This window comes from Equus przewalskii, chromosome 10 (genome assembly GCF_037783145.1).
Source record: "Equus przewalskii isolate Varuska chromosome 10, EquPr2, whole genome shotgun sequence".
Taxonomy (NCBI): domain Eukaryota; kingdom Metazoa; phylum Chordata; class Mammalia; order Perissodactyla; family Equidae; genus Equus; species Equus przewalskii.
This window is the reverse complement of record NC_091840.1, coordinates 52,500,017-52,513,090: the sequence shown is the minus strand read 5'-3', so window position 1 is coordinate 52,513,090 and position 13,074 is coordinate 52,500,017. Positions and strand designations below refer to the sequence as shown.

The 13,074-nt window shown below is 48.9% G+C and overlaps 1 protein-coding gene across 11 annotated transcripts in view; it reads left to right on the top strand.

Annotated features, from left to right (window-relative positions):
• The window catches only part of GAS7 (growth arrest specific 7), a 218,583-nt gene that overhangs the window by 102,381 nt on the left and 103,128 nt on the right, over positions 1–13,074 (top strand). The window lies entirely within an intron of this gene.

Sequence of the window (13,074 nt, the reverse complement as noted above, 5' to 3'; positions counted from 1 at the left end):
GTGTGACAGTTGTGTCAACTTTTCTGGGGCTGGATTTCCCCACCTAAGCACTAGGGGTGCGGAATCAGCGTTCTGCCAGTGTGAACCTGTCCGGGACTGCGTTCCAGCCCTGCGTGGGGGTGTAATGTGTCGGAGGGCGGAGATGTTTGGAAGCCGTAAGCTGTCCCCTGAGTGTCAGGGCACAGCTCCCGTCCCCTGTGGGAGAAGGTGCCACCAGCGACAGAGGGGTTCTTTGAAGACTGGGTTTCTTGGAGTGCTGTGGAACGCAGTATGATTTTATCGCTGTTGAAAATCTTGTTCAGGCTTCTCTCCTATCACATTATCCAACAAACATTTTAAGTGCACTGCATCCAAAGACTTGGACCCAGTTCTTGAAGGGAGAAAATTTGCACGATTATAATCTGAGTGCCTGTGAGTGGTGTACAGCCCTCGTGAGCTGGGAGATTCAGAATTAGGAGCATTCATCTCTGCCTGGATGGGTCAAGAACAGGGGAGCGAAGGAACCTTTTATTCTAATTCCTAGAAAGGGAGGTAAAGGAGGGGATTCTGAAAAAAGGAGATGGGGGGGGGGGTTGCAGTCAGCCTGGTGGCGCAGCAGTTAAGTTCGCACATTCTGCTTCGGTGGCCCAGGGTCTGCCGGGTTGGATCCTGGGTGTAGACTTATGCACCGCTCGGCAAGCCATGCTGTGGTAGGCGTCCCACATGTAAAGTAGAGGAGGATGGGCACTGATGTTAGCTCAGGGCCAGTCTTCCTCAGCAAAAAGAGGAGTATTGGCAGCAGAACTTAGCTCAGGGCTAATCTTCCTCAAATAAAAGAAAGAAAGGAAGAAAGAAAGAAATTATAAGGGGCCGGCCCTGTGGCCAAGTGGTTAAGTTCGTGCGCTCCACTTTGGCAGCTCAGGGTTTCCCCAGTTTGGATCGCGGACATGGCACCGCTCGTCAAGCCATGCTGAGGTGGCGTCCTGCATACCACAACTAGAAGGACCCACTACTAAAAATAGACACTATGTACTGGGGAGCTTTGGGGAGAAAAAGGAAAAATAAAATCTTTAACAAAGGGGACCGGGACCAGCTAAAGCAGTGTTTTTTTGAACCGTGAGTCACAAGCCCACAACGTATGTAATCGGCGTTAGCCAGCGTAAAAAGTAGAATGGGGAATATCAGAGTGCATTGCATGTGGTTTAAGGCAAGTATCGGCCCATGAAACTTTTGCTTTGTGTGTATATTGAGTCGTGAAGTAAAATGTGCTTTTTTAATGTGGGTCAGACTTTCAAAAAGAAAGTGTGGAAGCTGCTGACCTTGAGTGGTGGCCTAGTGAGCCTGAACTCTCTCTTCTGTTCATGGTTGGGATCTCCTTTCCAAGGATGGGATCTCCTTTCCATGGAAAACTGGGAAGGAGAAGGGAGGAGTTCTCAGCGGGAGAGAGCCCCATGCAAGCCGCATTTTGAGAAGCTGATGTGTGCAGCGTGCAGCACAGACGGCAAGGAGCAGACCACTGGGGAAGCGTGAGGTCTGGGGACTAGAAGGGGCAGGCAGCCCCTTCTCCCAGGACCTGCAGGCAGGAGGAGAGCTCCCCGTGGGCAGGTTGAGAAGCAGGCCTGCGATTCCGGCGGCAGCTGCTCCCTCACCCCGCACTCTTCTCAGCGGCCCGGCACACACGTCTCCAGGCCCCACCCGACCTGAGCTCTGCAGGTTTGGATCCCCTGCTCTTCCCACGAGGGGTGGAGCCAAGCTTCCTTCCCACCAGGCAATGTGGTCCTCTCGAGGGTGCTGGCTTCCTGCCACCCGTTCTTGCCGCCCCGGGGAAATCTCTCTGCTCACTGTGGCAACAGTGTCATCTCACCTTTAGACCCCGTGGATGTGCATTTGTCCTCAATGGGGCTGCCATGCCTGGCTCACTTTCTCCTCAGTTCCTGGATCCCTGATCTTCGCTCACTCAGACTGCTCCGTGCCCAGCTTTGCCTCTGACCACCGTCTCTGCCTCCCTCCGCAGCTGCTGGTGCAGGCCTCACTCCTTAAGCTGTTTCAGCTTCTTCACTCGCCTCCTCCCCTTCTGAACCCTCTCATCAGCTGAGGGGGTGCCACTTTTCCCTAGACAGAGTAGGACAGACTTTCCAGGGAAACTTCTGCCGCAGAAACCTTGTCCTATGCCTTCCTTCCAAGGAAAGTTAGACCTAGGCTGGGTGGCGTGGCTCTGGGGTGAGAGGGAGTCAGCCATACGTTTGCAGCCCTTGGGAAGTGTGCACTGATAGCTGGCATCCAGCTGCAACCACCAGGAGATATTGGTAGTAAGAGGTCTCGGCTAAAAGGATGCTTAGTATAGGGTGGAAGTGCTAATTCATACTCTTAGTTTAAGATGGCGGTATTCAATTCCTTAAAATGAGACAGCCCTGTCTTCAAATGACTGCTTATGCAGATGCCCAACAATTAAAACCAGGAGTTGCACACTGGTAGCCGACGGGCAAAATCAAGTGCAGAACTGTGGGGGTTTTTTGTTGTTTTGTTTTCATTTTTGCCCATGGTTTCATTTAAAAATTTTTGAGTTGGTTGCCAACATCTAAAAATCAGCAGATTTCACATTAAAAATTCAGATATCCCGCTTCTCTTGCAAAAATGAGTAGCTTTGGCAACACAGAGCCTGTCATCCTGCATGGCAACAATATGCTGATGATGAGTGGCGGGTTCTCCAGTTTGCCACAGTCCCCACCCATCTCTGCTGTTCACCAGCACTGAGACCAATAATGGAACAGTTGCCATTATTCATTTGATTTTTGATGTTTTATTATGGTTAGGGAAATGTGAAATATATCTTGAGCCCGTGTCTATGAAAAGAGGGAAAATAAGAGGGCCACGTTTTTCAAGAAGATGTTAAAATGTCTCTTTCTTTCTGAAAGTGAATTTATGAGTGTCTTAAAGATTAGCTTTCCAGGGGTAGAGGTAAACTTAGAACAGGCTCCTTCTTTTCTCGAAATCAGAGGTTCTCAAAGTATGATGCCTGCACCAGCAGCAGCAGCATCACTTGGGAACTTGCTAGAAATACAGATGAATGGGCACCACCCAGACCTACTGATACAGAAACTCGGAGGATGGGGCCAGCAGTCTGTGTTCCAACGGCCCTTCTGATGCAGCTGGAAGAGCTGAGGGTTGAGAACAACTGCTCTGAGGCCCAGAGCATGGATAGGGTGCCTGTACGTGTTGTTGTCACTTTCCGTCCTTTGAAGGCCCAGAGGGGAGGAGAGGCAGGGATCCCCAGCTGAAGAGAAGGAGTCAGAGGTTTCACCCCCCCATTACTCCAGGCAGAGTTCCACGTGTGCTTTGAGGGCTGGAGGAGTCCTTCCAGTTTTTGGGGATCCCAGCAAATCCCCGTCTCTTTTTGTCCAGCCACCGGCTTTGCAACACTTCTGTCTGTGCGGCATATCAGTGCAACAGTGGTGAACAAGCCCTGGTGCCTTCCACTGTCCTGGAGAGATGGATGGTCGCTGGGCTATCTCCCAAGGGAGAAGCAGCGAGCGTGTGACCCTAGCAGATAAGCCCAGGGCATTGAATCACATTGAGAGAGATCGGTTGGCTGCTCAGGCTTATTGAAGGTGACCAGGCATTCATGTGCTGGAGTCCTTAGGTGAAAATAATATTCTAGTTCTTTAAAAACGTATGGATAAGAGCCAGTCACGTGTATACATTTCACATCTAGCATTGGTGACCCAGACTGCTGTTGTCAGAGGTGATCACTTGACCTCTGCCTGCTTTGTGTCTGTCTCAAGGCGTAATGATTACTTTAGTGGACAGTTTAACTGAGCCAAGAGAGTTGGTCTTTTCCGAATATTTCTACTTGGAGGGCCCGAGGCCCGAGAGGCTTGTTTCAGAGCCCATGACCGAGCCATTGATGACCTTTTCCCCCAGGCCCGTTCAGTTCGTTTGTGGTATGGAGTCCCCTACAGCGTTGCAGTGTGTCAGGCCCTCCTAGTGTGAAACAGATAAACACACGGGGCAGCGTTTCTGCCTCTACCTCCTGTCTCCCCATCTTCCTCTTCCTCACCTTGGTGCCCAGGTGACTCCTGGAAAGTAAGACACCCACTTTCTAGGTGGGCTTACAGAGCCTGCTTAGAGACTTGGGGGAATGCCCTCAATTCAACACGTGTTTACTGGGGATGTTTTCTGTTTCTGGGGACAGATTTGAGTAAGACACTGTTCTGGTTCTCGGGAGCTCAGAGGAGCAGGAGATGAGGACCGCTCATCATAGGCCACAAACAAGGGCAGCCACGGAGGTGAGGGGCGGACCAGCCCACGTGGGAGGGAGGGAGGTGGGGGTGGGGGGCTGCCTCTCCCAGCAGACAGCAAGGAGTGAGGAGCGTGGCCCACCGGACAGAGCGAGGCGGACCCCATCCTGACTGGTGCGCTGTATCCCGGCCGAGCCTCGTTGCTGCCTCTATTTCTGGCTTCCTGTGGATGGGCAGGGGCTGCCTGCCGGAGCCCCGAGCTCTGCCAGCTCACAAACAAAGCTGCTCACACTTACTCAGTTTGTGGTGCTCAGTCAACATCCTCCTTGAGTGTCATTTCACCCGTGGGTGCTGGTCAGGGCTCTTGGCTCTGGAAACGCTTATCTTGATAGTTTCCTTCTCTGCCCTGACCTCTCCCTCGGGTTAACGAAGCTCCCCACCGGCAATCAGCTGTTACCATGTGACATTGACAGTCAGGGGCTTGGCTGGTCATGGCTTCAACTCTGACTTCTCCCTGGAGGATTTGCCTTTGCCTGGAGGGTCCCTGGCCTCTGCAGAGGAGCCTGAGTATGATGGGGGTGTGGGGGACGCCTGGGGGTGAGGAGGAAGTGCACCGGCCTTGGAGATGGGATACCAGGTTCAAACCGGTTCTGTGTCTTGTTAGGTGTAAGACCTCGGTTTATTCGATTATACAAGGAAAGTAACAATACTACTTTTCCATGGTTCTTGTCAAGGCCAAATAAGCTATGATATATACGAGTTACTGGCTCATAATAGCCAGCACTTCAGCAGCTGAGAACAATAAACAGACAGGATCTGATGGTGGAAGTACAGGCAGTGGAATCGGCTTTGGGGACGAACGATGGTGAAAAAAGAAACCTGACCTTTTGTCCTTTTATCCAACCTGTCTCGTTTTTAGGAGCTTGAAGTGTGAGGGGTGTTCTCTGGGTGTCCTTGGTGATGGCAACAGAGTTCAAATGAAGGCGTGTGCAGGCGGCTTCAGGCAGGTGGCCAGGGCCTTGCACTGGTTGGCGTGCCGCTCTCATCCAAGGCCCCGTGTTTCTTGGCCTGGTTTGCTGGGGGTCGCCCGCTTTCCCGAGGCCCCAGTGGACTCGAGTGTTCTTGGCTCCATGGGTTTTTACCGGCCCCTTCTGATGGTTCTTTAAATTCTAATCTTGCCCACTGAGCACAGTGATTCCATTTCATATTCCCTTCCTTCTTCTCCTTCGATGAGCTCAGTCTATGTAAGAAAAGTTAGAAGGTGTCATTCTGGAGAGGTTCGCTCTGGCTGCGGGAGGGGAAAGCCCCAGGGGTGCACCCTGAGTGAGTGACTCAGCGTTGGTGACCTCAGCTGATGGATTTCCTCAAAGGTTTGCTCAGTGACTTAATGGGGATGGGAAGGTACGGGGCAAAGCTTATATTTACAGAGTATCAACCAGTGTTTGGGCCCTCTTAGGTAATCTTTACAAGGATTCTGTGAAGTTAGGCGGTAGTATTTCCGTTTTTATGTGTGGAAAATAAAAAAGATGAGGTTCAAAGAGGTGAAGTGACTTGCGTGAGCTTATATGGCTGGGAAGCCATGGAACCTATGCTTGAACTTCCTCTCTGCCTGGCTGGAGACTAGAAGCTGGGTTTGGGGACCAGCAAATGGATGTCTGTGGGCAATCAAGTGGTTTATGGGGTTGTAGCTTCTGTGTCTTCTCCCTGCCCACACCTCAATGCATCCATGCATACCTTGTCTTGAGCATCTCTGTTGCAAAGTGGAGGTTGTGGATTCTAGAAGTTTCTGGAATCTTCCAGTCCCCGTTGTTGGAATGGAGCTTTGCATTTCAATGAGTGGAAAAAAATGAGGCAGAAGAGGATCTGCCAACAGGAAAATCAAGTGCATTTATGACTTCACTCCTCTCGTGTGCACAGATGTTTCCTCCCGGGCCCCTCCCTTCATGGGGACTCATTGGCCACAAACAGAGGGGAAGTGACTCGTGGTTGAGCAGAGAGCTGAACTCGTTGGAAAAGGTCGCCTTGCACAGCACAGTGTTGGGGTCAGCCCGGGAGCTGTCCTAAGTGGGGCTTTGGCTTCTGCTGTGCCATCTGACCAGAGCCAGTTTTCTAGCCATGACGGCAACTTCACTTCCAAGGTTTAGGGCAGCCAAAGAGTGAGAAGGAGGGGACTCTGTGTTGGGACAGGGGAGACTTGGCGTCCAGTCCTTGTCTGTCTCTGGGCCTCAGTTTCCCAAGATGTAAAATGGCAACACAAGATCAAATGGTCTCTAAGGTCCCTTCCGTCTCTAATTTTTGTGTCAGCCTTGCCTTGGTTCAGAAAGCTTTTTAGTGTTGCTCGTTTCGTCTTAATTTAATTCGTTTTCTTGAAAACAAAACCCCCAACTCTCCCCACCACTTGAAAGATAGCACAGTGAACCCTAATCTGATAAACTGCCCTTTATAGAGAATGGCAAGTGAGAAGGGATATGTCAAGGGGGATTTTATTAGCAAATATTATCTAAATATTTTAAATAAGGCTATATTCATACATTTGCTCGTAACAGAATAAGTTAAAGATTTTTTTTAAATGCATTAAAATTGATGTACTCATTATAGAAAACTTGGAAAATACAGAAAAGCAGAAATCAAAATATTTAGCATTCTCTTCCCTTTTCTGCTATATATATTTGTTTACATAGTTGGACTCAATTTAGAATTGTATATGCTGATTTTGGGGGAGGGCAGTGTTTTTCTGATTGTAAAAGTAATTTTATAAACGCATTTTTAAAACAAGGCAAAAGTGAATTTTTTTATTTTTAAAATTAATACATAAAATTTTAAAGTGTGATAAAATAAATATAAGTGAAACAGCCAGAGGGACCCCACAATACAATGATGACCTTTGTAGGGTGCCCTCCCTTAGTGCTTGCTTCATTTGGGGTGGGAGGGCATTATTTCCATAGTTGAGATCGTGCTGCGTCCTCTGATTTCTAAAGCAAGAACAGCTCGTAGAGAGGATGATACAAAAGAGGGTTTTGATGACAGAAAGCATAGGCCACTGGGTGGTTTATTAGTCTTTCCTGATTTAGCGGGGAAAAGACTTAGTTCATTCAATATGAGTTTTAAATATGCAGAAAATCATTACTCAAGTTCCTTGGCAGAGAAAGTGGCCACTATGGTGCTTTGTACGGCTCAGTGTTGCTTGGGTGGAGGGGGAGACAAAGACTTTCTGTTTGGTGGTTCTCTCAGCACAGTGTCCCCCAAGCTTCCATGGATCCCCATTGTCGGCATGTGCTCGGACAGAAGGGCGGCATCAGTTATAAGTGCTCCCCACACATGGCCGGAGGCTTCGTCCGTACTGGCCCTGAAGGATGCTGCAGGGAAACCTGTCTCCTGGCTCCAGGATGGGAGTGAAGCAGAAGACAGTCCAAGGCAACAACCAGGGCACCGAGCTTCACGCCTGAGCCGGATAATCCCAGACGGCACACAGTTCACTGGATTTCTGAATTGTGGGTCTGCACCAAGGAAGAAATGACTCACAGATGCATTTCTATGGTTGCTGCCCCGCTGTCCTCTTCCTAATTTTAATGGATCCCTCAGTGCCTGGAAAGTGAGCAGGGGTGGATCTTCACTTGTGTGCTTAAGAGAACCTTCCTGTTTCTTTCACGCTAAACGTGAATACACCTTAGCTAGATGTATATGGCCTGGATCTCAGACTTTTTGGAGAGAAACTCATCTTTGCGGCTCAGTTCGTTCCATCGTTCAACAAATCTTTGTAGAACACCCACAGTAACGAACAAAACAATGACCGTGCCCCGTGAGACTTTGACTTCCATGCAATTTGTCTTCTAGCAGTTTCTGGCACTTTCAGAGGGGTGCCAGGCCCTGGTGAGCAGTGAGCAAAACAAGGTCCCCACCTCAGGGAGCTCTTAGTCCAGTGGGAAGTGTCCTGTAACCATTAATACGAATAGAGGAAAGGTCTGAGGAAAAACTGATTTCCTGGGGACTTCTCTCTTTGCCTGTTTGTGTGCATGATTTTTTATTATCTTTTATTATTTTTGCAATTGATTATTGATTTTTAATCTATTCTGAACTTTTCTAATGGAGTAGTTCTTAAATATACATTGCTTCTTTATTTCTTTGCTTTTCTTTCTTTGCAATTTTGAGAGGTCCTTTTAATTTACCCTGCACTTTACTGATTTAACTTTTTGTACTTTTATTTATCCACAACTGGTAAGGTGATGTAAATGAGTAATTTTCATATAATCCTTATCACATCCATTTTCTCCTTTGTGCCACCCTTTCTATTTTGGCTGGTTTTTTCCATTATGATTTTCTGTTCCTCTTTCAGAGAGGCTACCACTTGCATTCTAGCAGTTTCCTGACATTTTCTTCTGAGTTACTATCTGAGATGTGCTCTTCCTTTGAGCCTTCAGGGTGGCATTTCCTCATTCTTCTTCCATGTCCGCCACCCCCCACCCCCCCACCCGCCTCTTTACTGGTTCTTGAACAAGGCAGGATCTGTGTAGACTTTGCATATACCAACAGACAGAATGTACATAGTCTGTCGCTGGCCTTGGCATGTGTGCAGTTGGTGGAAGGTTGAATCCCCTTCACAGTTGCTTACCTGTGGGTTCAATGATGCACCCATCTCCCTGTCTAGTTCTTGTTTTCAGATTGGCTCTCACTTAGTGTACTGCTGTTCCACTGCTTGGCTCTCTCTGATCTTCCAAACTGGTGGAGTGCATGAGAATTCACTGTTCCCCTGCTCCCATCCCCGTGCACTGCTGCTGGGCATTTTCTAGGCTTGACCTGTAGATCCATGCCTCCTAGAATGGTTAGCACCTCTCCCAAGGCCCCTGCACCCACCTATATGTCCTGCTCACTTGTTTTCTGGGAATTGCTGTGCCGAAATGGGTGATGGGGAGGGAAGAGCAGTTCTCCGGCAGCTTCCGTGCCGTAGGGGGCTGGCTGCTCCGCGGCCAGGTTAGTGCAGATCCTGCATCTCAAATTGGGGGCAGGGAACGAGGTAGGTACCAAGTGCATCTCAAGTTAGAGACAGAGCGTGGTGAAGGTGTGAAGTGCTGTTTCCCCTTTCACAATTCGTCTCTGTAAGATTTTCTCCATTTCCTCCACTGGCCTAATGGCTCTTGGAGTTTCTTCCCTCAGATTCTGATTGTCCACCATTTTTGTTTTTTTCAAGCTTGGGTGTGTCTTTCTTTTCTTCCTTTTCTTTTCCTCTCTAATAGGAAGCTGGCAGAGGTGTCGGATGCCCCTTACTGTGGGTAGTCCCTGCATTTCCCTTTGCTGTTGTGGTGCTTGGCGCACACACCGGGGACCTCACTCCTGCAGTTGTGGGTATGTGGTCAGTAGAGAATTCAAGTTTGGTTTTCTGGGATTCAAAAAAGAACCTACTAAACCATTTTGTGGATGCTCCCTGGTAATTTTCCACATAGCCTGAAACTGTGTTCGTCAAAGTGGGCCTGAGTTTACAACTAAGGATATGTCCGATAATCTTAGATCATGTTGAGATGACAGTTTTTAAGTTATATTTATTTTAGTGTGTAATAGAAAATAAAACAACCAAAGCAAATACAGTTTTCATAGATATTGTAGCTTAGGGCCAGGCTAAATTCAAGTTCTATATAAGTCAGTTCAAAAAAAAACTTACATGAATAATGGTGTAGCTGGTGCACAGTGATGGCAAAGTTGCAACATGGGAAAATGAATGGCTGACATTTGGGAGACACCAAGCTGAGAGATCCATAGGTCTAGAATCGGGCCTGTTAGGAGGCCTTTCAACTGGGTGCCATTTCTGATATGTCCACTTGATCTTGGGAATCATTTCCCAAGATCCCCCACAGAAACCTTATGAGGGGCCTTGGACACAACCATGTTGAGTGCAAGGAACTGGCCTGGGACAAGGCACTACTCACAGTCCTGTCCTCTTTCTGGCTTTCTTCTATAGCGGCATCTGTCTTGCTCTCTTACCTCCCTTCCCTGGGTATCCCCACACTCACCAGCTCCTTGTGTGCTCATGATCAGATTTCCATGTCCCCCTCACTTCCATATTCTTCTTTCTGAGATTAGCAGAGGAAACATCCTCTCCTGTAGTCCTATACCAAAGTAGCATTTTCTTTGGTATCTCAGTGGACGTTATTAGCTATGTATTTCTTCCCATGATCCCCTCCTCGTTTGTTGTCCGTGACTCTGATTCTCAGAACTCCCATCCATTCATTTCCATCGTGTAGCCCGTGAGGGTGAGGCACTGGGCTGTGTTGGAGGGGGAAAGGATGAAGATCTGGTTCTTGCCTTTGACAGTCTTGGAGAGGGGCCCTGGGCTGCTGCGTGCGCTGATGGAGAGCATGGAGGAGAGAGGGATTGGGCCACAGAGTGTCAGAGCTATGTGAACTCTGGATTGATCTGTAGGATTTCATCACCATCTCCATGCGGATGCTCCAGCTCCAGGTGCCCACTGATCCCTTTGAACTTGGGTATGTAGCCAAGAAACTCTAGCACGTCCCCCTAAACTGGCTTCCCCCACAGCTGGGTGTCTCTGGGTGACTGGTTCGAGCTTCTCATTCTCTTCAAAATCGACTTTCACTTTCTTCCGCTTTCCCCATGTCTCATCACTTATCGAGGCCTAGTCTACTTCTTACTTAATGTTCTTCTGCTCCAGTCAAGCCCTTTCTTTTCATCCCTGCTGTCAGGCAAATTCTGTATCTTCCGAGAAGCCTCCCCGGACCATCACAGCGGAAAGCGATCTCGCCCTCCTCTGGATTCTGAAAGCTCTATTGTCTGCCGACTTATCGTTTGGCACTATTACAGACTCCCTGGTAGAGTTATTCCTTTTGTTCCCTGTGTAGGTCTGTGCCTTATCTTCCAAATTTTAGAAGCCAGGTCCCTTGTGTTACACTTGCCTGCATCTTCCACAACGTTTGGGAAAGGGTAGTTAGTAACATTTAGTTGCTGGATTGATTGCGTAAGCCGAGGGACTGCATGTTGGGGTGGGGGTGTCTTCAAGACCCTGCACCCTGGAGGCTGCACGGGCTGATGAATAATTTTCCCCTTCACGACTGTGAAGCATTCGAAAGAGTGAGTCATCGCCATACCCAGATGTTCTTTCTTATTAATTATCATTATACGACATGATTCGTCCTACGGAGGACAAGGGCCCACAGCGAATGTGGCCTATTTGGGTTGACACTTTTCAACTCAACTGAAACAAAGAATAATAACGAGGTTGGTTGCATCTGACACCGTTAAACTCGGGGGTGGGGGGGGGAACGCAGCTCCGTGGAAATGATTGTCAGTCTTTTCGCCTTTTGATCACGGGTTTTTCTACTGTCTCTCGTTTGTCCAGGTGGCTCCCTGTGTAGAAAGCTGTGTGTTTGCGGAGACCAGAAAGGAGAGAACAATCTGTGCTTTTCACAGCCAACTCTAAGGATAGAGGACTATCAATAAGCAAAACTAAAGTGACTTCTGGGTGGAGACGCTAGGATAACCCCAAACAGTAAACCCATTAGAATGTATTCACGACTCTTACACACCCTGAGATATTAACTTTGGTGAATCCTAAAGAATAAAGCCTCTGCAGGCTGGGTGGTCCTGCGCAGCTCATGGGTGCATTGTTGTCTGTGCATCTGCTCATCTGTGAGATGCAGTGTCGGAGTGGGGTCAAGGCAGAACAGCCTTAAAGCCCTCCCCTCTTTGCTGTTATAAAACCGAGATGTTATGGGCTGTGAAAGCTTCTATGGCCATTTTAATTCCACAAAATCCAAAGCACTGAAGGTGAGCGTCTTGGCTGTCCAGGTGCAAATGAGGTTTTGCTTTTCTCTTCTCGTGGGTGGGAGCCCGTTTCCAGGAGCAGCGAAGCCCCTTGCTTCCTATCTCTGTAATCCAGTGGCCTCACTGCCCTCACAGGTCAGGGTGTGGATTCGCCACCAGGCCTCCCCTCCCACACCCCAGAGAAGATGCAAATAACTCAGCAGCCACTGGAGGACTCCTCACCTCTGGATACGATGCTCACTTTCTTGGGTGGTTTGGGACCATTTTACAAATGTAGATTAAAGCACTGCATTTCTCTTGTTTTCAGATGGGAGAGAGAGAGAGAAGGGAGAGGGGAATCCCATAACCAGTTCCCTCCCTGCCTCTAGTCTCTCCCCAACATTGGATAGTTTTTTATACTCTGGCGTTGCAATAATTTCTCCAAAGCTCAATGCTGGTGGTGGTTTCTCCCCTGCTCCAAAGCTTGTCAGAGGTTTCTTCTTGCTTATAGAAGGGAGTCTGAATTCCTTAGCCTTCGTGCTGTCACGGCCTCCCAGGGTCTGACTCCATCGTAGCCACTACTTCTTTCACCTTCTGTGCACTTTAAACTGACGGAAGTGATCCTCACGCCCTCCCACACTGCTTTTTACTGGGCCTGTGCTCATACCGGCCACAGAGCATCATCCCCTTAGCTCATTCCTCCTACCCACCCTTCCTGATCCATCCCAAGAGGCTCTGTTTTCTCCTCTATTAATATGGGGCACTAATAGAAACTTCCTTGTTGATTCGTTGGATGAGTTACGTGACATAAGACATGCGAAGCACTTAGAACAGTGGTTGGCCCAGAGCGAGCGCCCAGTACGAGATCTTGTTGTCACTCCTGCAGCTGAGTGGAGCCCAACAATCGGAGAGGGGAGGTGGAGTCCCCCGGGCAGCGACACCGATGGCACTGAGGAGGAAGAGGTGAGCTCTGCCGCTGGAGGTGGAAGGGAAGAGACTAGAAAGGTGGAACATGGACACAGAAAGCAGGGAGTGGATGTGTCCAGGGAGAGGCATGTTTTCATCTGCCCTCCAGGGGCCCCTGAGCATGCACACCCCTAAGCAGAGA